Source organism: Canis lupus, chromosome 10 (genome assembly GCF_003254725.2).
Source record: "Canis lupus dingo isolate Sandy chromosome 10, ASM325472v2, whole genome shotgun sequence".
Lineage (NCBI taxonomy): Eukaryota > Metazoa > Chordata > Mammalia > Carnivora > Canidae > Canis > Canis lupus.
This window is the reverse complement of record NC_064252.1, coordinates 48,447,239-48,473,822: the sequence shown is the minus strand read 5'-3', so window position 1 is coordinate 48,473,822 and position 26,584 is coordinate 48,447,239. Positions and strand designations below refer to the sequence as shown.

The 26,584-nt window shown below is 42.3% G+C and overlaps 1 long non-coding RNA gene across 3 annotated transcripts in view; it reads left to right on the top strand.

Moving 5' to 3' along the window:
• The window catches only part of LOC112671412 (uncharacterized), a 180,890-nt gene that overhangs the window by 113,392 nt on the left and 40,914 nt on the right, over nt 1-26,584 (top strand). For 2 of the 3 annotated variants that reach the window (XR_007413769.1, XR_007413770.1), the window contains 5 exons: nt 4,714-5,023; nt 7,435-7,560; nt 7,709-11,386; nt 23,288-23,405; nt 23,489-23,525. This is a non-coding gene — a long non-coding RNA (uncharacterized LOC112671412). Of the gene's footprint in view, nt 1-4,434; nt 5,024-7,434; nt 7,561-7,708; nt 11,387-23,287; nt 23,406-23,488; nt 23,526-26,584 lie in introns of those variants that run through there. The other variant, XR_007413768.1, reaches the window with a different exon arrangement.

The window sequence follows — 26,584 nt, the reverse complement described above, 5'->3', positions numbered from 1 at the left end:
GAGAAGCGCTGAGTTAACGGGCCCAAAGCCGGCCTGTGAAGTTAGAGAGGCCTGGAGATTAGAAGGCCAAGAGGAAATAATGCTTTTCTTGTCTTGGCTGCGGGGGCAGAAGGAGAGCAACAGCTGGCAGGCATATGCAGCCTGTTAGGGGCACACTCCCATCAGACAGAAGGAAATCCTGCCCCGGGCTGGCAGGGCCGGAGCAGCCACTGGGGAGCAGGCTGGGGGTCTCGGCGAACCTGAGCCGTTGCTGCCAAGGCTCCAGGCCGTGTGTCCCCCTCAACCCCCACCCACCTACCCCATGGCTGCCTGAGCAGGGGCCTCCCTCCCCAGCCACTGGCCCCCAAGGGCCTCCCCTTTCCCAGGAGGTATCAGATCCAGTGATGCTATGGACAGAAACTCCGAGGAAGCCTGGGGTTGATTCTGTGTCCACTTCAAAATCCAGATGAGCCCCCTTCGTCTTGTTGATGCCCGGATGGGTGACTTTGACCCACTCCACAGTCTGGAATCCTTCTCCTCAGCCAGGCTAGACAGAGAGTGGCCTTCTTTATTCCCCCTCCAACTTTTCCTTGGTTTCTTTTACTGGCCAAGCAATCAACCTCCTAAGAAAGGAACCAAGGCCCGCCTGTCATCCCCTCCTGGACCCTCAGCCCCTGAGCCTTCGGACCATGTGACACGATGCCCGGCATTAGCGTCTGCTAATTAATCGGAAAACTGGCTCCCCATTGGCCCATAGCTTTTTACAGACCTGAATTAAACGAAGTGTTTATGTGACAGATATGTGGGAGGGATTTCAGATATAATCACCATCAATCTGGCTGCAGCCAAAATAAATTCTGTGAAAAGTAAAACAAACTATTGCACAGACAAAGTAGGCCTTAGGGGTCTCCAGCAATAATCTGTGTTTTCTAATTTAACCTCGTCTAATATTTCTACTCTTTTGGGCGTAGATAGGATCTCTGCACACAGGGCACTCTTGCTGCAGCTGACGAGGTTGGGGGGAGACACATGCTCCTGCCCCCTAAGTGGAGGGAGAGGGGAAGGGATGTTGCATATTTACATTCAAATTCTTAGTTTAAACAAACGGGCTCTGGCTGGGCACGGGGTAGGATGGCCATGGGAGTTGGAGGTGGGCAAGGAGAAGCCTGGCTGTAAGGTGGGGGGTGGGGTGGCGTGCTATGGTCTCCCTTCCTCCAACCTGCTAAGGTTAAGGCCATGGTAGAGGAATCAGAAACTGCTGGTCGCTTCAGAGAGGGCCTGGCCTTGGTGTGTGCCTGAGGTGTGTGGGTTTGTTGAGCACTTCCTCTCTCTCCATCAGCTCATTTAGCTCCTATAAGGAGACAGTGAGGAGACTAAAGCTCAGACACATAGTAACTACTCGCCTTGCTCTATGGCCATGACATTGGGCTTTGACCCTGACTCTGAAAGCCTGGGCAGTCTCTCTCCACAATACCCAGCCAGATAAAGAAGATGTGGTCTATGTATACAATGGAATATTACTCAGCCATCAGAAAGGACAAATACCCACCATTTGCTTCCACGTGGATGGACCTGGAGGGTATTATGCTGAGGGAAATAGGTCAATTGGAGAAAGACAATCATCATATAGTTTCACTCATATGTGAAGCATAAGAAATAGTGAAAGGGACCATAAGGGAAAGGAGGGGGACTGAGTGGGGGAAAATGAGAGAGGAAGACCAAACATAAGAGACTCCTAACTCTGGGAAACAAGTAAAGGGTGGCAAAAGGGGAGAAGAGTGGGAGATGGGGTGACTGGGTGATGGGCACTAAAGAGGGCACTTGATGGGATGAGCATTGGGTATTATACTGTGTGCTGCAAATTAAATTTAGATAAAATATTCAAAAGCAAATACATAAATAAAGAGGACCCAGGCTTCGCCATTCCTCCCTGGGAAGAGGCCTCTAGGCACCGTGGTCAGCCCTGCCCTGCATCCTTCTCTCCCTTACAGCTCGGGCTGCTTCACGCCCCCTTTCCCTGGCTCTCCCCTCGTTGGCCCAGCCTATCCCTAATTCCCAAACCAGGTCTGGAGTAAGGAAGGAGATGTTGAGGGTCTCCAGATGACCCGCCGCCCGTCCTGCCTGGCTGGTAACTGAGCACAGCACTGGCCTCCTGCCTGAGCTCCAGCTCCTTTTCTCCCTCAGGGCCTTGCCCTGGTGGCCAGCCTAGGGTCCCAGTAGCCCCCCAGGAGCAAAGATTCCCACCTGCTCCATACAGATGTCTGGGTGCTGGAAGCCGGCTCTCCCGCTGGCCTGTACCCAGGCTTGGCACACTTACTGAGATTCCACAACTTTGGGGAAACCCCCTCCTTCTTCACCCCTGCCCCCTCCTCCCCACTGCTTAGCACTTGCCTGGGCCTGGCTCTAGAGGAAGTCATGCCCATTGAACCCAGTGCCTGCCCGGCAGCTCTGAATTGCTGTCCTGGCTCCTGTGCTGCCACATAGGTGTGTCTGATGCCACATTCCATCCCTTCCTCAATATCTAGAATTGCTATATGTAGCGTTCTTGGTGCTATGCCTTACTGTCCTGCGATGTGTCCTTCAGCTCCTCTGAAGATCTAGCATGAAGCATATGTTTGTCCGGCATTTTTTTCCCATCTGCCCCTTTATTCCTCTTTGTAAGAACCCCACCTGGAGTCAAAAGGTCCACACTCAGTGGGAGAAGATACTCCATCAGTGTTCAGGTCACAGCACTCCTTTTTCCCTCAACAGAAGTTACTGGGACAGAGTCCTGGCTCCCTGACAACCCTGCAGCACCAAAGGGAATTGATTCTATCACACTTAAGCTCATAGATACTTGAATAGAGCAGAGGGAAAACCTCTGTATGAAATAGAAGTATGTTTGTAACTACCCTTCCTCCCTTCCTTCCTTCCTTCCTTCCTTCCTTCCTTCTTTTCCTTTCTTCCTCCTTTCCTTCTTTCTTTCTCTTTTCTTTTCTTTCTTCTTTCCTTTTTTCTTTCTTCTTTTCTTTCTTTCTACTTTCTTACTTTCTACTTCTTTCTTTCTTTCCTTCCTTCCTTCTTTTCCTTTCTTCCTCCTTTCCTTCTTTCTTTCTTTTTCTTTTCTTTTCTTTTTTCTTTCTTCTTTTCTTTTTTCTTTCTTCTTTTCTTTCTTTCTTTCTTCTTTCTTACTTTCTACTTCTTTCTTTCTTTCTTTCTTTCTTTCTTTCTTTCTTTCTTTCCTTCCTTCCTTCTTTTCCTTTCTTCCTCCTTTCCTTCTTTCTTTCTTTTTCTTTTCTTTTCTTTTTTCTTTCTTCTTTTCTTTCTTTCTTCTTTCTCACTTTCTACTTCTTTCTTTCTTTCTTTCTTTCTTTCTTTCTTTCTTTCTTTCTTTCTTTCCTTCCTTCCTTCCTTCCTTCCTTCCTTCCTTCCTTCCTTCCATAATATCTATTGAGGATCTACTATGTGCCAGATGCTGGGATACATCAGTGAATTGAAAATATCTGCCTCCCTGGAGTTTGCATTCTAAGAGCTGTAGGCAGGTGATAAATAGGAATCATAAACAATAAGAAATGTATACATTGTGACAGAAGGCAAAAAATGCCCATGAATGAAGGAGCAAGGTAAGAGTGATTGGAAGTGCTGGAGGAGGGGTTGAGTTAGGGGTTCACACAGGGGCAGGCCTTATAGAGGAGATAACGTGTGAACATAGATGTGAGGGAAATGAGGATGCTAGCCGGGAACGTAACTCGGGAAGGGTATTCCAGGCAAAGGGAACAGCCAGTGCAAAGGCTCTGAGGGAGGGCTATGTCTGGCACATTTAAGGAACGGCAAGGAGGCCAAAGTGACCAGGGTGAAGTGAGCACTAGGGAAGTAGAAGGAGGTGAAGTCAGAGTTGAGGTCAGAAAGACAACAGGAAGCAGATCGTGGAGGGCCTTGCAGGCACCATAAGGACTTGAACTCTTTTCTATCCCTACTTGAGTAAATTCATAAAGGCCAATCTCTCTCATTAGTCAAGCTAGAGTTCAAGATATTCAACAAATATTTCTTGATTTGGTATGCCAAGTCCTGAGACGTACATTGATGAGTAGGGCCGTCTCTGTCTTCTAGAAGTTCAACTTCAAACCCCAGTGGTTGCAGCAGCATGGTGCGACCAGGAGTGGGAGGCCTGGGTTCCAGTCCTGCCCTTCCATTTAACCTTAGCCATTTGCCAAACCCAGCTTCCCATTACTGCAGAGAATTATCTATGTTGCAGTCATCTCCCAGGTGCTATGGCAATCAAATGGAGGCAGGCACGCAAAGACTCCTTGAAAACTGAACAGCCCTGTGTAATTAGAGGAGGGGATTAGGGAATCAGGTCAACATGGTTCCTGCCCTGTGTCCCTTTCCTTGGGCCAGAAGACTCAGGCTGTGTTGCAATCTTTGTGATGCCCTCTACTCTCTGTGACCTCATTGGCATTTATTCCACCTGGTGAGAACCACCACAGCCATGCATTCGGGTTGGTGCAGATCTCCAGCAAGAGAAATACATCCAGGGGTATCTGCTTTGCAAAGGACATTTACCCATGTCCTTCTCTGTGTCATGCTCCTCTGATCAGCTAAAGCTACACCGAGGGCGAACTTTTAAAGTCAAGTATGCATGACTCCAACCAACAATAACAAAAACAGGCCTGCAGGTTGCCAAGCACGGTGAGCTTTTAAAATGCATTCAGACAGTGTGAGGATATTAATAGGGAGACACGTATCTCGTTTCAGGCTACAAAGCAGATCCCACAGTGGGACATGGAAATGCTGGCTGCTCCGAGGTTAGCTTGAACCGAGGAGAGGGACTCGGCTGGAATACAGACATGCCTCAGGCTGTGTCTCAGGCGCCGGGCTTCCAGCTCCGACAACATAGACTGTCAACGCAGCTCTGCTGTGAGTGGAACTGGACACTTGGTGATGGCCAAAAACAACAGTTGACTAAAATAATGAAGCAACATGTGGATGGTGATGGAGATGGAGAAAAATAGAACCGGATGGGCCCTCTGGAAATCATCTTGAACCCTCTTCCTTTCTTTCACAGGTAAGGACACTGAGACCTGCAGGTCATGTTGTGACTACAATAACGATGAGACATCATTCTCAGCATGAGTGCATTTGCCTCCTCTGGGGTCACAACATTCTGAATGTCCTCAACGACTCTTTTTGTGTCACAGTGACCCTCTGGACACAAGACTAGCCAAATGGACACTTAGGGGTCCTGTTGTGGAGAGGGACTATGTTGTCACAGTGGACGGAGCACTGGATAATCCATCTGGAGATCTGGTCTGAGGCCTGGCTCTGGATTTATGTACTGGGTGACATTTATCTCTTCATCTGTTTTCCTCACTGCAAAATGTGAGATGTAGGTAGCTAAGGGAATGTGTGTTAAAAGACTGAAAATCAGGGTGCCTGGGTGGCTCAGTGGTTGAGTGTCTACCTTTGGCTCAGGTCGTGATCCCAGGGTCCCGGGATCGAGTCCCACACCAGGCTCCCCTGGAGAACCTGCTTCTCCCTCTGCCTATGTCTCTGCCTCTCTCTGTGTGTCTCTCATGAGATAAAATAAAGTCTTTAAAAGAAGACTCTGAAAATCAAAATTACACTCCACCTCTCTTTTCCAGATTCCAACCTGTCATTTGTGAGGACATGGTTCCGAATGAGGGGTGAGTTTCTGAACAGAGGGTGCAGGGAAGCTAGTTGCCCCCAAATGGACCTTTCTCATCACATTCTGCAGGGCTCTTCTCTGTGGTGGTGAAGAGAACAAACCCAAGAGCCAGCCATGTGGGTTTAAATCCCCGGCTCTATCACCTGCTATGGGCTTGCCTTGGACATATTATTTTGCTTCTCTGTGTCTCCATTTCTGATTTTTAAAATGGGGATAATAAGAGAATTTAGACCACACAGTCATTCTGAGAAATAAGTGAATTAGTATAAGTCAAAGTGTATAGAACCATGCCTGGTTCATGGTAAGTGCTACAAAAGTTTTCTGTTATTATTATTATTATTATTATTATTATTATTATTATCAGACTACATAAGCTATCATGTGCAACATAATGAATTACCTATCTGATCTGCTTCCCCTACTCAGAATATCACAGCCAGAACGGAGTCCTTTTTTCTCTGCTTTCAATGCTTAACACCATGTCAGGAGCATATTAAGTGCTCAATAAACCCTTGTGGGTTAAATGATTGGGCACAGTCTATGTAATTATGTCTATGGCATCATTCACATCATTTTTCTCCAGTAAACCTCAAAGGACAAGCATTATGTCAACTACACCTCTGTGTCCTTCCTTCAAATTGTCTTGTTTAAAAAAACTCCCAAGTCTCATTTTTGTCTAAATAACAAAGAAAGTTGCCTTGGAGTTTTATTTTACTTGTTTATTTTTTAAAGATTTTGTTTATTTATTCATGAGAGGCACACAGAGAGAGGCAGAGACATAGGCAGAGGGAGAAGCAGGCTCCCCACAGGGAGCCCAATATGGCACTCAATCCCAGGACCCTAGGATCACAACCTGAGCCAAAAGCAGACGCTCAACCACTGAGTCACCCAGGTGCCCCTGCCTCGGAATTTTAACCAGTACAACTACAACCTAGAAACAAGTGAAACTCCATTGGTAAAAGTTTTTCCACTTGGAGTCGTGGGCACAACCTTACTGTTTGTGACATGGTTTCAAGAACAGAATCTAGGGCTGGGTTCTATTTGAAGAGTAATTAGGATAAAAGAAGATGCCTGCCAAAGTCTTTGGGATCATCTGGCATGAAGGAAAACAAAGACCTTAAACAAGTGAACACAGCCTCTAGGAGAAGACAGATGCCCTAAGCATATGCAGCATGGTAGAGGGAGATCAGAGTGGAGTGGGGGGGGGGGGGTGTTGTAATTTCCTAGAAGTGGATTTTAAGCCACTGGTTCCACTTCCTGTTCTTAATCTCATGTTATGCACAATATCCTGAAACTGACACCCGAGAGACTATCTAGCAATTTGGGTTTTGCGTAAGAGTGCTGCTGGGGAAACAGCTCCCTTCCTATTGTGTTCTTAATTTCCTATGTCCAATAGTATTCTTTTTTTTGAAGTTTTTATTTTAATTCCAGTTAGCTAACATACAGTGTAATATTAGTTTCAAGTGTATAGTAACTCAACGCTTTCATACATCACCCAGTGCTCATCACAAGTGCCCTCCTTAATCCCCATCACCTATTTTAACCCATTCCTCCCATCCACCTCCCCTCTAGTAACCATCAGTTTGTTCTCTGTAGTTAAGAGTCTGTTTCTTGGTTTCCCTCTCTCTCTTCCTTCCCCCAGTAGTCCCCCAGTGTTTCTTAATAAAACAAAATATAATCCCTTCAAGGGTTGTTTATATTGTTTATAATACTTAAACAAGATAAGTTAGGAATGGATCATCAGGAACATCGACTTGCTCTCTTCACCTATTTTATGGTATGATTTCTAGGCCAATAAACACACAACAGGATCCATCAGCTGAGCCAAGAACAGAGATAAGGTCAATTGTCTGCTAAGACGGCTGCAAACAATTCCTTCAGTCCCTGGACATTTGTGTCATGCTTCCCATCAAGAGGTAGAGACTATTTCTCCTCTCCTTGAATCTGGGGCTGGCCTTGTGACTTGCTATGACCAAGAGAATTCTGCAGACACAATGCTGTGCCTGTCTGAGCCTTGTAAGAGGCCTTTCATGGGCCTGACAGGTTTTACTTTCACTCTTCTAGAGCTCTGAGCCACCATGTAAGGACCCTGCTGGAGAAGGGGGACAGCCATCCCCCACAGCCCTTTCCAGCTTCTCCAACCAAGGAAAGCCTGGGACTGTGACACTATCTTGATCTTCCAGCCTCAGTCAAGATCCTCTCCCTCAACACCACTTGGAAATGAGATAAGCTGTCTCCCCAAAACCCTGTCCAATTGGTATCACCATGAATGCACAGTTACTGTTTTGGTCTGCTTTGATTTGGAATGTTTTGTTACACAGCAGAATTTCCCTGAAATAAGGGATAGCACTGATCTATATTCTTGTCTGAGATCTCCTGTGTGTTCTCTTCTTTGGATTAGGACAGGCCAGGAGAAATCTTGGGTACTTCTCTCTCCCCATTGCTCATACTAGACATGGCTGGTTGATTCAATGCTCTTTCCCTTTTAGTCCAGACTCTGCCTTAAACCTCACTGTGGAGCTCTAGACGGCAACTACTAAGTCATGAGTGTAGGTCTTTGAACTGAAACTATTTGCCATTCTAGGGTTAGTCATCATGTTTCAAAAGGAAAAGGGGAGTGATGTCCCCTCGTAATCCACTAGTACCTTCTAGAGCCACGGAATGCTAAAGATGATAGAACTTTACAGATCCTCTAACCTAGTGGTTCTGAACCCTGGTTGCAGACTAAAATTACCTGTCCTGCTTCGTTGTTTGTTTTATTTTGTATTTTCAAGACAGACTTTAAAAAAATAAACAGAATTAAAAGGCTTTAACAGGGGCAGCCCGGGTGGCTGAACGGTTTAGTGCTGCCTTCAGCCTGGAGCATGATCCTGGAGACTTGGGATCGAGTCCCACATCGGGCTCCCTGCATGGGGCCTGCTTCTCCCTCTGACTGTGTCTCTGCCTCTCTCTCTCTCTCTCTCATGAATAAATAAATAAAATCTTTTAAAATAAATAAATAAATGAATACCTTTAACATGATTATAGATTAATACTACGGACACCTTAAGCTCAAAACTATAAACATAATTCAGATTACAAAGGTTATTTGACAAGAGTTTTAGGTTACAAACATAAAACATGACCTTTTTTATATTATCCAAGTAACTGCAATGAATCTATCTTTAAGGACATCAGTACAGTCTTTTTAAAAACTATTTTACCTGGAATCACTTAAATTTTTAACCATTCTAAAAGTATGAAAATTTAAACATTTTACTGTATTTTTTCTATATATTTTGAGTAGAAAATACAGTTCCAGGGATGCCTGGATGGCTCAGTGGTTGAGCATCTGCCTTCAGCTCAGGGCGTGATCCCGGGGTCTTCAGATGAGTCCTGTATCAGGTTCCCTGTGGGGAGCCTGCTTCTCCCTCTGCCTGGGTCTCTGTCTCTCTCTCTGTGTACCTCATGAATAAATAAATAAAATCTTAAAAACAAAAAAACCAAAACAGTTCCAAGTAGATATTACTACTCATGACTGAAAGGAAAAAAATGTTTCAAATACAAATTCACCAACTAACTGTAAGAGGAATTAGAGGTGAAAAGATTTATGAAAATGCTTCTGCACCCTTCCTATTTAGTAGGGTAGCATGCCTTGTCTCCTGTACTTTTAGTGTCAATATTTTATAAACAAATGTTACTGCATGTTAATGCTACATTTCTTAGGTTTAATGAGGGAAAATGAGGTGGAAGAGACCTCAGGTAAGATCCCAGAGATGATGTTTCATAGTGTAGGCTCCATATTTAAGTGTGCTCTAACATTTATGATAAAAGGTGCTTTCAACTATACTAGTTTTTCCGCTAACACTGGATCTGCATTGCTGAGGACTCATTTCTTAATGCAGATACAGACCACAATATTTCTATAATTGCTTTTTAAAGTATTCAAACTTATGAACATCTAAATGCTAAACAGACTAAAAAATAAACACCAGTTTGTGAAACAGAGCTCTTTTAATGTTTTTTTTTTTTTTTTTCCTACAATAGAATAAATAGTTCTCTTGGTGATTGCAGATATGTCAGGCTGTTTGGTGGTATTCGGAACCACCCCAGTACTGCTGCTTCTCTTGACTGGTGTGTGGTCTTCAGTAATTATAAGGACTTACTTGTCTGAAACTGCTGTCAGACCAGCAAGACTGCCTTTCCTCCATCACTTTCAGGATCATTGGTATCTGGGCATATTTTTCCCCAAATCATGTCACAAGGCCCAACTCACTCACCTTCATCTCAATGATGATACCTTTGGTAATAATACCCAAAGTTGTATATAGTAGGGATGCAGGATTTGTTTTTACACCAAGAATTGGCATGCAAAAGGTAGTTTTCAATTCAGAATATGTTACAGGGGCCTTTTTGCAATGTAAGCCCATTGGCCTAATGAATCTCTCATCTTTAGGTGGTTTTCCAGTAAAGCCATTTCCAGCAAAGCAGACTTTAGTAACCATCCTCTGCCATGCTTTGTTCTTTCTCTTCCTTGTTTGGATAACTTTTAATATTTCTCTTTCTTCTTGGGCACGAACTTTGGGAAAAGGGACTTCCCATTTTCCTGCTTTTTCTTTGCATTTTTTTTTTTTTTTTTTTAGAGATTCTATTTTTTTTTATTGACAGAGAGAGAGAGCATAAGCAGGGGAAGTGGCAGGGAGAGGGAGAAGCAGACTCAACAGGGAACCTGATTCGGGGCTCCATCCCAGGACCCCAGGATCATGACCTGAGCCGAAGGCCAATGCCTAACCGACTGAGCCACCTAAGTGCCCTCTCTTTTTTTTTTTTTTAAAGCAGGGGAGGGGGGCTACATCATCAGCATTTCTTTAGTTTTCTTTTTTTTTTTTTTTTAAGATTTTATTTATCTATTCATAGAGACACAGAGAGAGAGAGGGGCAGAGGAACAGGCAGAGGGAGAAGCAGGCTCCATGCAGGGAGCCCGATGTGGGACTCGATCCAGGGTCCTCAGGATCACACCCCAGGCTGCAGGCGGTGCTAAACCGCTGTGCCACCAGGGCTGCCCTAGGTGCCCTCTCTTTGCATTTCTGTTTAATCATAGTGGAAAGCACTTTAGCTCGGGACTGTCCCTCCCTGTCCTGTAGACATGCAGGTATTGCTTGTCCTTGCAGAGTCTCCCTGAAGAGTCTTTCCATCATTCTTTTGTTTGGAGCTTCTTTTTTCACGCGTCTTGATAGTCTTTTTCATTTGTATTTTCTCAGCCTGGACCTGTTGATAGTAGAGCTCAGCTTTCAAACCAATCAACTTTTTTTGCCTTCTTTGAATGCTCTTGAAACTCCTGACCTTCCTTTTTTCTCTTTTTCTCCTGGTAATCCAAACGATGGCCACAGTGCTTCTGACAGAATTCAAAATATTCGTTTGGTGGCATGGTGATGGCACAGAGCCATTGGGGCAAAGAAGCTCTCAATTTTCAGGTGTCAAACCCATGAGCTGATTCCATGCAACACACGATGGGAAAAAGACTACCTGGGCAGCTTTAAAAATTGAACTGATGTCTGGACCTCACCTCCCACTGGTTCCAACTCAGTTGGGCCTCCTTATTTTAAACTATGCATGTTTCATAGCACTGAAGAAACTTGACTTCACGAATTAGGACCCGAAGAAGCAGATCACAGCTGGCTGAACCCTACTGAGGAACTATTTGGAGGGTTCTTGGGAAATCATGGGCAATCTGTCCAAGGACTCGGAGCACTGCAAAGAGGGGTAGGTTTCCTACAGGGGAAATGAGGGTTCACTTGAGAGCAAAAGGAGAGAAGTGCAGACACCAGGAGAACCAGCTCCTAGGTCTGAGGGTAGACCTCCCTACCCTTCTGTCAGGAAAACCCAGGAGCTGATCCATGAGGGCAGTTTTAATATATGACTCCTGATGTGAGTGGAAGGTACCGTGTGTGTTTTGAGGTTTTTCCTGTGGAGAATTTCTTAAACCTCAGACTGGATTGTCAGAGAATTGAGATGAGGTATGAAGGGCATGAGAGATGTGTTGTTCAGGGAAGTTCAAGGCGCCTTCTCTCCTGGCATGTTTGGCAGGAGTACTAAAACAAAAGGAAGGGACTAGAAACCTTATGACAGTAAAATTTCAAGGCTTCATTTTTTTGGTAAAATATGACTTGTCAGGTGTGTGATTTGGTAGCTTTGATGCAAATATAAAATAAGTCTCACCTCTTTGCTGAAATCTGAAGAGTTTTCTTCATATCAATAAAAACCATGAGTGCAGTAAAATTGCTTTTGATCACCTCGCGGGAAAGGTATGAGGAATTTTCAGATTGTTACCATAATTAAAGTGCTTGAGATAAAAAAAAAAAAAAAAACTCTTACTTGAGTATCTCTCCTGTCCTGTCTTAAAAGGCATTTCTGGAGAAAAGCACACTCACCTACTTCAGTATTGTTTTGATCTCACTGTGTAGTTTGAAGAACACTACAGCTTTCAGTGACAGCAGGAAAATTATCTTGTAGTTGAAAACACTACAAACCACAAATGGCATTGGAATTTGTAAAAATGAACCACATTTCTCTTCGCAGCCTCGGTCGAAATGGATGGTTTCTAAAGAACTCATTTTTGTCAGCAAAGGAATTGCCTTGGAGACCTTCTTTTTTCTTTTCCTGGGTCTGCTTCTTGTTCTCTTGCCTGGAGGGTCATGGTGCCCGACTTGTTCTTTCTACTGGTCTTTTTAAAATCTCTGTTTGTCTTCACTATATATACTAATCACTGCTTTTATTCCTTGAGCATAGACCAACAATGGGAGAGGGTTCATTTCTCAAGTGAATGCCCCCATTTCCTAACACTTTGAGTATCACAATGGGTCATCCCAGCTCCATCCCACCTGTTTCAATCATCCTAGGCTCTCTCCAGATTTAATAGCCTGGCCTTCAAGACCCTCTATAATATAGTCTGTTATCTCTGGCACTCACCTCACTTGAAAACTTGGATCCAACTTTGCTGCTTTACTTGCTCCTATTCCCATTCCTGGCACCTTGGCTTTCATCCTGCCAGAAATGTCTTCCTCTGGTACGATTCCTGCAAGATCCAGCTCACTTCCACCTCTGCTGGGGAGCTTCCCTCAGTTATCCTGTTCAAGTCCCTTGAACTTTAGTGGGAATTATTTGAGACTGATCATACCCTAACTTACATTTTTCTTTTTTTAATTTAAATTCAATTAGCCAACATATAGTACACCATTAGTTTCAGATGTAGAGTTCACTAATTCATTGGTTGCGTATAACACCCTGTGCTCATCATATCATGTGCCCTCCTTAATGCCCATCACCCAGTTACCCCAAACCCCTTGCTACCTCCCCTCCAGCGACCCTCAGTTTGTTACCTATAGCTAAGTGTCTCTGGTCGTTTGTCTCCCTCTTTGATGACTTCCCATTCAGTTTTCCCTCCCTTCCCCTCTGATCTTCTGTGCTGTTTCTTATATTCCTTATATGAGTGAAACCAAATGATAATTGTCTTTCTCTAATTGAGTTATTTCACTCAGCATAATACCCTCTAGTTCCACCCGTGTTGATGTAAATGGGAAGATTTCATCCTGTCTGATGGCTGAGAAATATTTTAGTGTGTGTGTGTGTGTGTGTGTGTGTGTATCTCGTATCTTTTTTTTTGTATGTTAACTAGGTGGAATTTATTTTTTATAAATTTATTTTTTATTGGTGTTCAATTTACCAGCATACAGAATAACACCCAGTGCTAATCCCGTCAAGTGCCCCCCTCAGTGCCCGTCACCCATTCACCCCCACCCCCCGCCCTCCTCCCCTTCCACCACCCCTAGTTCGTTTCCCAGAGTTAGGAGTCTTTATGTATCTCATATCTTCTGTATCCCTTTGTCTGTCGATGGACATTTGGGCTCTTTTGTCTGTTATAGACATTGCTGCTAAAACATTGGGGTACTGGTGGTCTTCAGATCACTACATTTGTATCTTTGGGGTAAATACCTAGTAGTGCAGTTACTGGGTCGTAGGGTAGCTCTATTCTTAACTTCTTGTGGAATCTCCATACTGTTTCCCAGAGTGGCTGTACCAGCTTGCATTTCACCCCAACAGTGTAAGAGCATTCCCCTTTCTCCGCATCCTTTCCAACATTTGTTGTTTCCTGTCTTGTGAATTTTAGCCATTCTGACTGGTGTGAGTTAGTTATTTCCTTGTGATTTTGATTGATATTTCCCTAATGCTGAGTGACATAGAGTATTTTTTCATATATGTGTTGGTGGCCACTTGTATGCCTTCCTTGGAGAAATATCTGTTCATTTCTTCTGCCTATTTTTTGACTGGCTTATCTGGTTTTTTGGGTGTTGAGTTTGATAAGTTCTTTGTAGATCTTGGATACTAGCCCTTTATCTGATATGTCATTTGCAAATATCTTCTCCCATTCGATACAGAATTCTGATAGATCCCTGTCTCACATTTAGGTCGTTCATCCATTTTGAGTTTATCTTTGTATATGGTGTAAGAAAATGGCCCAGTTTAATTTTTCTACACGTAACTGTCCAATTTTTCCAACACCATTTGTTGAAGACACTGTCTTTTTTCCATTGGATATTCTTTCCTGCTTTCTTAAAGTTTAGTTGACCATAGAGTTGAGGGGCCATTTCTGGGTTCTCTATTCTGTTCCATTGGTCTATATGTCTGTTTTTGTGCCAATACCATACTGTCTTGATGATTACAACTTTGTAACAGAGCTTGAAGTCCAGAATTGTGATGCCACCAGCTTTGGTTTTCTTTTTCAACATTCCTCTGGCTACTCAGGGTCTTTTCTGAAATCAGTTGCATTTCTATATGCTAAAAATGAGACAGAAAAAAAAGAGAAATTAAGGAATTGATCCCACTTACAATTAAGCCCCAAACCATAAGATACCTAGGAATAAACCTAATGAAAGAGGTAAAGGATCTATACTCTAAAAACTACAGAACACTTATGAAAGAAATTGAGGAAGAAACAAAGAAATGGAAAAACATTCCATGCTCATGGATTAGAAGAACAAATATTGTTAAAATGTCTATGCTACCCAAAGCAATCTACACATTCAGTGCAATCTCTATCGAAATACCCTCGACATTTTTCACAGAGCTGGGATAAATAACCCTAAAATTTGTAGAAGCCAGTAAAGACCCTTAATAGCCAGAGGAATATTGAAAAAGAAAACCAAAGCTAGTGGCATCCCAATTCTGGACTTATATTTTTATTTCTTTTTTATATGTGTGCCTTATTTTCCTTTCTAGAGGGTAAAATTTCATTCTTGTATTTAACATGTATTTATTGTGGCCCAACCATGTGTGAGACCCCGAGTCCCACATGGGAATGCTGCAATGATTAAGACACACGTGGTCCCTGCCCTCAGGAGCTTACATTCTAGTAAGAACTCATAAGCATTCAGTGTGCCAAGTGCTATTTACAGAACAGCACTGGGTGCCATGAAAGAATGTAAGAGGCCCAGTTAAACGTGCTCTGGAGGGTCAGAAAGGCCTCCTAGAAAAGACAATGCCCTCAGTGAGACTTAAAGGATACGTAGGAATTAACTAGGCAAGGATTTGGGGGAAGACTGTTTCAGCAGAGAGAACAGCATGCATAAGTCATGGAGCTAGAAGAAGCTAAAGGTCAGGATGGCTGGGCATAGAGGAGGTCGGAGAACTGAGAAGAACAGTTTTGGGGGTAAGCAGAGACCTAACGCTGAGCCTTCTGTTCACTCTGTCAATGGATACTTTAAAAAAAATTTTTTTTTAATTTATTCATTTGACAGAGAGATAGAGGGGGAGAGAGAGCCAAGAGCAGAGCAGAGGCAAGGGTCAGAGGCAGAGGGAGAAGCAGACTCCCCACTGAGCAGGGAACCCCATGTGGGACTCGATCTCAGGACCCTGAGATCATGACCCGAACCAAAGGCAGACACCTAACCAACTGAGTCTCCCAGGTCAATGGGAGCTTTTTAAGCATTATGTTCTTTGGGATGGTTCTCCTCCAAGGAATAAGATCAGAAAGAGAGATTCTATTTTTTTCCTCATACAATATAGAATACACATAGGTGATTCTAGGGTCAATTCATTCAGTAGTTTAATCATGTCTGGGTTTTGAGTCATGTCTCCAAGTTTCCCTTGGTTTTTCCTTTGTGATCATGAGATGGTGTTCACAGCTTCCAACAGCACATCTTCACATGGCTGAAAGAGAGAATGGAAGGGGGAAAAACTATTTTCTGCAGCCCTCTTTTTTATCATGTGGAAAAATCTTTCCCAGACTCCTCCCTGAAGTCTGCACTCTGATATTTTTGGTATGGACTGGACTAATGTTTCTTATAAGCCAGTCACTGGCAAAGGGAATCAGATTTCCATGATTAGCTTAAACCAAACATGATTCACCTGAAACTGGAGGAAGGCCATATTTTTCCTAAAGACATTGTCACCCAATACTTGCTTGATATTCAAGTTTTTTTAAAAAGATTTTTTAGAAGATTTTATTCATTTATTTATGAGATACACAGAGAGAGGCAGAGACATAGTAGGGAGAGAAGCAGGCTCCCTGCAGGGAGCCTGATGCGGGACCCAATCCCAGGTCTGGGAATCACACCCTGAGCCAAAGGCAGATGCTCAACCACTCAACCGCTGAGTCACCCAGGTGTCCCAAAGATTTTTATTTATTTATTTGAGAGAAAAAACAAATAGGGGGAAGGGCAGAGAGAAAAGGACAAGCGGACTCCCCACTGAGCAGGAAGGCCAATATGAAGCTGAATCCCAGGACCCCAAGATCATGACCTGAGCTGAAGGCAGATGCTTAACTGACTGAGCCACCCAGGTGCCCCCTTGATAATTCAATTTTTTTTAGCAAGGAAAAAAGAAGAGATTACCTTTGGAGAGACAACCAACAGTGTCTGCCACATAGCATCTCCTGAATATATTGACTCAAACGCCTATACCAAAGGCCTAGCAGAGGGAAAGGCATGCTTATTTCTAGGCCTAAAAACCATTTGCAGCAATTTTCACCATCACCTATAAGATGAATGTATTTCAACAAAAATTCAAGAAACATACAAAAAAGTAAGGAAAAAGACACTATCAAGAGACAAAGCAGCCAACAGGGTGAGACTGAGTTGGATTGATCAGACAAAATTTTAAATAACTGTGATTTCTATGGTAAAGGTTCTAATGGAACAGATGGACAATGCACAATAGCAGATGGGAAATTTTAGTAGAGAGATATAAATAATAAGAAAATATCAAATGGAAGTCCTAGAAATGTAGGACATAGTAACAGAATTGAAGAATGCCTTCAACAGGCTCATTAGTAAACTTGATACACCAAGGAAAGAGGGCAGCCCAGGTGGCTCAGTGGTTTAGCACTGCCTTCAGCCCAGGATGTGATCCTGGAGACCCAGGATCGAGTCCCACATCAGGCTCCCTGCATGGAGCCTGCTTCTCCCTCTGCCTGTGTCTCTGCCTCTCTCTCTATCTGTGTTTCTCATGAATAAATAAATAAAATCTTTAAAAAAAAAAAAAAAAAGGAAAGAATCATCGAACATGAAGATCTTTTTTTTTTTTTTAAGATCTATCTTTATGAGATTTCCCAAATGGAAGGACACACATGATGAGTGAAAAAAGAAAGAAAAACAGAACATGCAAAATCTGAGGGATGATAGCAAATAGTTTAATATACATATAAATTACAATTTTAGAAAGAGAGAAGAGAGAAAAGACAAGAATTATTTAAAGAAATTATGGCTGAAAAGTTGCCAAAATTAATGATAAACATCACCCATGGATCTAAAAAGCTCAGAGAACACCAAGCAGAGTAAGTACAAAAGCAAACCAGAATAACTAGGCATATAATATTCAAACTGTTGAAAGCCAAGGATGAAGAGAAAAACTTGAAGATGATGGAGGGAAAAAACATTCTATGCATAGGAGCAAAGATTTTAAAATTACTGCAGACTTCTTGTCAGAAACTGTGTAAGCCAGAAGATGATGGAGTGACATCATTAAAGTGTTGGAGGGGGTGACAGTGGTGGGGATGGTGGTGGGGGACACCTCTGTGAAGCAGAATTTCATACCCAGTGAAAATATCTTTCAAAAATTAAGGGAAAATATACTTTCTCAGACAAACAAAAATATTGTTGATCACAAGCAAAAAATGGAAATGTATCCCACTATTATTTATTTCTATACTGGTAAGCGGTGAAGCTGACTTTTTTGTGTTTAATATTGGCTTATAGTTTGTCTTTTATGAATTGTCAATTCATATCTTCCACCTAGTTTTCTGTTGGTCTATGTGTCATTTTCTTATAGGAATTCCTTATATATTTTGAACACCAATCCTTTGTTACATATGTAGCAAATATCTTTTCATAATCTGTTGCTTTTCTTTTAGTATGTTTATGTTGACTTCTGTTGACAGAATTTTACAATTTGACAAAATCAGATCTAATCACTTTTCCTCTATAGTTTTTGCAGAGGCTTTCCCTACATCACATTCTCTAAGATTTTCTTCTAATGTTTTATAGTTCTGTATATGGTTTAGGTCTTTAATCCTTCTGGAACTTATATTTTTGAGTAGTAAAAAGTAGCAACATAAATTAATTTCTCCCAAATGGTTAGTAAATTGCTCTAATATCTTTTTTTAAGATTTTATTTATTTAGTTTGAGAAAGAGCACATGCATGAGAGAGAGAGTGAGCACAGGAGCTGACGGGGAGGAGCAGAGGGAGATGGAGAAGCAGACCCAGCTGAGCAGGGAACCCTATGTGGAACTCGATCCTAGGACCATGGGATCATGACCTGACCTGAAGGCAGATGCTTAACCAATTGAGCCACCCAGGTGCCCACTTTGATATCATTTTTTGAATAATCAGTATGTTCTTTCCGTATTGACTTTAAATGCCATGTTTATCATAAAATATCTTCCCATATATTCATGGTTAAGTTTCTGTATTCCCTTTAATGTCTCATTAAGCTACTTTGTACCAAAGTTACAATGTTTTATTTCCCTTTTTATTATTTTGATATTGTGACAGCCAATGACCACGCCTGTCCTGCTCAGCTCCTCCCAGTAGATAAATTGCATGCTTGCCTGAAATTTTGAAAAAAAAAAAAAAAAAGTCCTGAAAGAGAGCACATGCTCTTTTACACTTCTAAAGTAGCATACAGTGGGTTGTAGGGTGAGTAGTAATAATAACCAGGCATCACACATAGCCTGTCATATTGTCTTAAGGCAATCAGGCATGTTTGATGCCTGATTATTATCATGTAATCTGTGTGCAGTGCAGCAATATGGCATAATAGCAATATAGCAAGAAACTGAAATTGATAATAGGTCTGGATAATGTGGCTTACCAAGAGTGGTTTTGCAAAACCATTCTGAAGTTTTGAGGCATTTTGGCTGGGAGACTATGGACTCCAGAAAACACTGTTCAGGACTTCCATCACCTGGAAGTTTCTTTCTGGCCGGTTGACCACAGCCAGCACTCAGACTGTCTCTCATAGTGTGATTAAGGTAAACCAAGATGTGCTCCCCAAGCTCTCTTACTTGATGCAATGTCATAGCCTTTAAGGTCATTGCAATGACATGCAATTTGTGTACTCCTGGAGTACCTGAGTGTTCCTTCTTACTCATCTTCAAGCCTAGCCTCTATTGGTCTACTTCAGAAATTTATGACAGAAAAAAAAAAAAAAAAAAAAGAAATTTATGACAGAATTTATGACCTCTCTTTTAGAACTTGTTTTTCAGAATTACCTTAGGTATTTTTTCACGTTTTCTCCTATAGAAGAATTTTAGTATCAGTTTATAAGTTCTTTGAAACATCCCCCTGGAAGCTTGATTGTGATTTAACTGAATGTGTAGATTAATCTGGGGGAAACAATCATCTTTAGATGCCAAGACTTTTCAACCAGATACATGAATATTTTCTTCATTTGTTTGGGTATTCTTTTACATTTTTCAGTGAAATCTTAACATGTTTTCATTTAGATCTTGAACATTTTTTGTTTATTCTTAGGTATTTTGTGTTTTGTGAGTTTCGTAAATGAGAGTTTTTTTCATGACATTTTGTAATAGTTATTGTAGGATACAGGCAAGCTGTTGTTTTAATATGTCAAAATTATGCTTTTCTTCCTAACTGAACTCTGTGAATTGTGATCATTTACTTCAGATTCTCTTAGATTTTTTTTATTTTTTCTCTTAGATTTTTAGATACATAATTATGTTTGCAAATATTGGCAGTTTTGTTTCTTCCTTTTGAATCCTTATGTCTTACTTATTTTCCCTGTTATTTAAGTGGCCAGGTCAATGTGAAATAGCTATGGGGATCCTTATCTTGTTCCTAATATCTATAGGAATACTTCTCTTATTTCATCACTATGTATAATATTTGCTCTAGGTTTCTGGTCGACATTATCAAGAAAAGAAAATTTTCTGCTATTTCCAACTTGCCTAGAGTTTTTTGGGAATGAGTATTAAGATTCATGAAATAATTTCTCTGCTTCCATTAAAATAATCATATAATTTTTCTCTTGCAGTCTATTAATATTTTGAAGTGTTGAACCAGCAATGCATTTGAGGGATTACATGCCATTTGATTTTTCCCTATTGTGATAATAATGCTTCTAGATTGCTTATAAATACTTAAATAGGACAAGCGGTCTTTGGTTTGCCTGAAAACTGCTTGTTTCAAAGGTCTCCCCTGAGTCCATTGTATTTTTATCTCTAGTGATTGAGTTTCTGGTCATCCTCTTCAAAAGTTTTATTGCAGATATTTAGGGGAAACTAAGGATATTTGGGACATATACTTAACCTTTAAAAGTTGGCATCTAGAGGACAACCAGGACATACCAATAGGTGACTGGTGTCTACATTTGAGGTGGTTGGTAAAAGGATGACCTGTGACCCATGATTGCATTGTGTATAGTTCACCTCCATGTAAGGAATTATGGAAAAGTACAAATGATCACAGAAGAGTAGAGAAGATATACTTCCTTGGAGTCAGCCAATCCAAAATCTAGGATGTAGAAGGGAGACAAATGTTCTTCCAGTTTCCATGACAACTGGAGGATTTACTGTGATGTTAATGAAACATAAGCTTCAGTCAGGGCCTCTCACTTAAAAGGGACCTTTCCAAGGCCCTGCTTCTGATTCTGTATTTGTAAGTTTGTATTGTTTTCCTAAAGAGAGACCCTAAGTTGCATAAACCTTATTAGACCCTCCAAAACCCAGTCCATCCCTAACGAGAACCCCAGCCATAGCTTTGCATACCGGCCACCAAGCCTGGACCCAGAGCTCTACAAGCCCTTTCTGGCAGCCCTGATAATTCTCTCAGTTTAGCAATTAGAGTGGGTGGCAGATTAAATTACCCTGTTGCTTCCCAGCTGGGCTAGGAGAGCTGCGGCCTGACATAGAAGCCGGTGGGTGTCCCATGGAACAAGGAGCTGGCTATCTCACACTTCGCTCGCTGTGAGGGCACGTGACCAAATGCATTATTAACGCTGAGCTGATCTGGTTACCTTGATTGACACTAAGTGATTTCAGCCTGGGCTATATTTGTCTTCGTGGGGAAAATGACTGCACAGAGCTGAAAGGTTATTTCCCTCTTCAAATAAGTTTGGGCCTGTCACTGTGGAGTTACGCACCCTGACATCAAAATTGGACCCGCGGGCTTTGGAAGACAGCAAATGACATCACAGGCAAAAAAAATGGTGTCAGCTTCATTTTGTTTTTTCCTTCTCTTTCTCAATTCTGACAGAGAGGTAGTTTGTCGAAAATTTGCAAGGCTTTCAGGTGAGGAAAAGGAAGAATTAGTAGTAGCAGTACCTCTTTTGCACACACACACAAATAGCTTCCAGGATATGTTTCTCTGTCTTCCTGGTCTTTCTGTTACTATGAACCTTATTTATTTATTTATTTATTTTAATTTGGGAGGGCTTCGATGTCTAATTAATAAGGCTAATCAATTATTTGCCTGCTATTGAATAAAAATCTAACCTCTTAGTAGACTAAAATATTCCTTTAGATAACACATATTTTTGTTTATAGAACCAAAAAAGAAGACATTACCTACGAGAAACTCCATCTTCAACTCTGATACCCACTCCCGTGGTTGCAAAGTGTTGTAAGAGAAGTCTACGAATGTCCTAATGTTACATTAGCAATGTTATGTTATGTGAATTCTGAATGCATGTAAGAAACGCATCAAACCCAGGGCGTCTGGGTGGTTCAGTCAGTTGAGTGTCTGCTTTTGGCTCAGGTCATGATCTCAGGGTCCTAGGATGGAGCCCCGCATCGGGCTCCACTTCTCCCTCTCCCTCTGCCCATCTCCCTGCTTGTGTGTTCTCTCTTTCTCTCACTCTTTCTCTCTCAAATAAATAAATAAAATATTTTTTAAAAAGAAATACATCAAACCCAGTAACAGGGAAAAATCAGAAGCTGCTAGGCCACAAACTTCAATTAGGAAATTTAAATTAGATTGAAGGAGAAATTTTAACCTAAAGATATTAAATAGAGTTATAGTAGCTTAAAGTGAACTGTTGCCCTACCTCATAGGATTTACTTGTTTTGGATGAAATAAAGGTTAGTGAATTTAATAAGAAGTCATATTGATGGACAGATCCTCTAGACTTGAGAATGAAAAGGAAATGTCTTTAAAAACTGCACCTTTTGTCATCATTCTTATTATAGTACAAGATTCTGATGTCTGATTCTCCATTGTTGGTGAAGCGAGGTGGGACCCTCTTGCAGTCCACAACTGTTGGGTTTGAGGGCAGAGAAGTGACAACAACTCATTGCGACAGTGACCCCCCCTGCAGAAACAGTTCTTATCCCAGACTGAGTTGGGGGGCGGGGGAGGCAGAGCTACCGCTCGGCTTCAAATCACAAAGTCCTAACTACCGAATCTGCTCCTCCTCTGTTGGATCTCTGCCTCCTCTCCAGGAGCGATGACAAGGAGATGGGTTGGCTTCTCATTAGACAGAGAAATAGGAGGGAGTGTCCATTGACCTAAGGAAAACATCTCCTGAAATCATGGCTTCTTTAATATAGACTGGCATATAAAAATGCATGTAAACAAGCATTTTTTATTTGAACATTAAATTTTATTGGTACAAAGCATGTGTTTTGTTATACTGGTGACTAATGCCTTTTAAAAATGAGATTTTGGAATGCCATTCTACTTATGTAACAAGATAAAGAGCTTTTAGAACATTGTTCTGGTGCAAACCTCTATAATAATAGTTGATTAACAACAAGACAACTTGAGGTGCCAAAAATATTTTCTGCAGAGCCCTCTATTAAGTGGGAAAAAGTTTTAGGCTTTTTCCCCCCCTTTAATGATATCCAAATGGTTTTTGTCTGAGAAACCTAGACTTCAAAAGTCATCAGTTTTCAAACATCAGTGCACAAAAATATTTATTTATGTGTGGATACCATGTTTGGTCCCTATTTCTCTAATGGGTTCAGTGATTTATTCAAAAATATCTAGTTAAAAATAAATTTACCCATGAGAGTTAGAAGAGGAAAATCTAGGAATGAAAATTAATAAACATGTCTGAAGTTATTACCAAAGGAAAAAATTACATTTATCTCAACACTGGCTGTCTTAGGAAGTCTTGGTTATGGCTCATGATCATGATTTACATTTTGTAGGAAAAGTGCTTTTTAGACTACAGATTAAATCCTGATGTTGGCGATGATGATGATGGTGGTGGTGATCACATTTATGGGAGTGTGCTTGTTCATAGAAACCACAGGAAATGCCAAGGAGGTAAAATAAACAAAGATATTTTTAACAAAGATAAAAAAATTTTTTGAAATAATGAATGTGGTTAACAATGAGTATTTTCCCAGGTCGGTCATTTCCTGGCACAGTGAAGTCTATGGACAGGTGAGTCCCTGGTCATATTCACCTGGAGTCAGGGGTCAGCCCTCTTGGGCTCTGCTGGGCCCCAGAACCTGGTATCTTGTGGAATCAGATGTCATAGCTTCTGCCCGGCTTCTGGAAGCTTCGGACTTGGGCCACTGAGGAAGATCTTTCCATGCTCACATTTTACAAGGATCCTAAGGTCTGCTGGGTATGCTATGTTGAAAAAGAAAAGTGATTAGTTCTCATGATCATGGAGCAAACCCAGAACTCATTCCAGGGAAAATAGTGGGGTTCTGGCCCCCCCTCCAAATTTTAAAGTTGATGTAATTCAGGGCAACCTTAGTCTCTCCAGATTGTCCCCTATTTGTGAGTTGAAGTGATCACAGGCCTAATCTGTATTCTGTTCTGAAACAAAACAAAACACCCTCTATCTCTGGCACAGTGAAAAGCTCATGGGCTTTGAGAACTGACAGCCTGAGTTTGAGTCTGGGTTCTTACCAACTGCATGACTTTGGGCTCACTTGCCTGTTTCCTCACTTGTAAATGGGAAAAATGATACTTTCTTCTCCCAATATTACAAGGCTTAAATGAGATAATATGTGGAAACCACCCAGCACATAGTAGACACCCAATAAATCCTCATCCCTCCAATCCCTCCACACCTCTTCTACAAAGGTCTATCCTACTTGGATGAATCTAGACTTTCCAGAGTCTGAGCACTCTTGGCTGTTCTTGTTTGCTTACTTACAAAAGATTTTCCAGGATATTTTTGTGTTTCTGGATTGTCAGATCATATGGGTGGTGTTTTGATCTTGAAATGGTTCTCAAGGTCTCTTCATCATTGGAATATTGCCCTTGAAGGAGCTAGAGCTGAGGTCAGAATGTCTCTGCAGGAGCGATGCACCTTACCTTTGTCTGCAGAGCCCCTTTCTAAAAGGAAGAGATGACCTATGTATCCATCTTCAACCTCAGGCTCCTCCTGGAAGGAGGAAAGAAGTAGTTCCATATACCCAGTCACTCTGACCCCTTGCTTCAAAGGGATGTTGTGTTAGTGGCTCTGTTCATGGCAGACTTTGTTGGAGAAAGATGCTCTTCAGAAGTGAGGCATTTCCTGAACCCCGCATATGTCACCACACAGAAGGCTGTCGTTCCACCTGAACACTGAGTGGGCTCTGGCTCTACCAGAGAGTAAAAGAAATAGTGATTTGTGAACAAAGGTAGGGATCTTAGCCTGGTCAAATTCAAGGTCATTCATTAATTCAACAGATATTTTCTGAGCACCTATCCCTGAGGGTATGGAGATTTTGCCCATTATTCCATAGTGACCACACCAAGGGACCCACTGTTTACATCAAGGTTGATTTGGGGATCCAGGGATGGGTTTTCAAGAGTAGGTAAATCCCCTATAACTGTGTGCCAAGGAGTACATGCATGTGTCTGCAATTCTGGAAAGAACATCCAGAACTTTCAATAGCTTCTCAGAAAGTTCAAAACCACCTGCCAGATGTGATCTGAATGTTCTCCCTGTACTCAGCTGGGGACCATAGGAATCTTGGCTCCAGTGTCCCTCCTGAGCATCCAGTTAGATAAAATATCATGACCCAGGATATGCTTACCATTCCCCAGAAGCCCATACCCATGACTGAGTATTTGCTGGATGGCCTTTCAACCACTTACCTGGACCATCACAGACTGGTCTGCATTTGGCTAAAGATAAATCATTTCCAACCATCTAGAACTTTAGCTGCATTCTGGCCTAAAGCTATAGGAAGAGCATTGAGCTTGGCCATGGAAGGTGGTGCTCTGAGCTGTGCTTGATCTCTGTTCTCTGACTGGGACATGAATGCCTGGCTGCAGGGTTATGTGTCCCTCCCTCAATAATGCACCCAGTATGCTGTCACCTAGAAGGTACTCAGCTCAGGTTCATGGAGTTGAAGTGAGAGAGGCTGATACTTCTTACACTGGGCTGGGAGGGGAAATCAGACCATATCAATAACCATAATGCAAAGTAGAAAGGGATCCATTTCATGAGAGAACTGCAGGTCAGAGACTCAGGGGCTGTAAGCACAGAAGATGATGAGATGATCTTAGCTCAAAGGCTGGTTCAATTGATGGGGAATCAGAGCAGCCTTTCCAAGGAGGAGCCCTAGAGGTGGGACTAGTAGAAGGTAGACAAGGAGATATGCAAACAAAGGGCATTTAAGGGAAGGGAGTGGCCTGGATCCGAGAACACCTGGTAGGGAGGTGCAGGGCAAGAGCAAGCAACCCAGTTAGACTGGAGCCAAAAGTACCTGGAAGGGACTGGCCAAACTAGGTTGGAAAGTCAATGAGTACCCACTGCTCTGTGCCTTCCTCACCCCAGCACTGGGCAATGGGCCTGGCTGTGGCCCCCTTGGCTGGGCCACTGAGCTATGGCTAGGTCTCCAGGCCAGGGCAACCCAACAAGGCTCAGTGCTGTGCCAGGTTATGCTCTTTCAGCTAAAGCATCATTGGTCTCAATGGAAGGTGCTCCTGATAGTTGGTTCTCAGAGCTCCTATGGCAGGCAGGCTGGGAGCAGATCTACAAATACTGGGGCCCGGGTACTCTCTCCCAGGGGATCACGTTTCAGCTTATAAGGTCGTCATTTATAAGCCGCGTTCCTCTCTGGTAATGAAATGAAGCAGGGCAGTGTTATTGCATTTGAGATAGGATTTTTTTTTTCTCCTTCCACTCCACCCTTCTCACTTCACTCTCCCAGACTTCAGCTTATCTGTCTCCAGCTGATCTCTGGCATTTTCAGTGTTATAGCTCCTCACCACAGAGAGAACATTCTGGGAGGCAGTAAACATTGGAACTGTTGCTTAGTAGCCTCCAAATCTCCTTTAAAACGTTGTTTTAAGGAGTGCCTGGGTGGCGCAGTTGGTTGAGCATCTGACTTTTGGTTTCAGGTCGAGTCATAGTCTCAGGATCATGGGATAGAGCCCCAATTTGGGCTCCTAGCTCAGCAGGGAGTCTCCTTGATATTCTCTCTCTCCCTCTCCCTCTGTCCCTCCCACTTGTGCTCTCTCTCTAGAATAAATAAATCTAAAAAAAAAAAAAA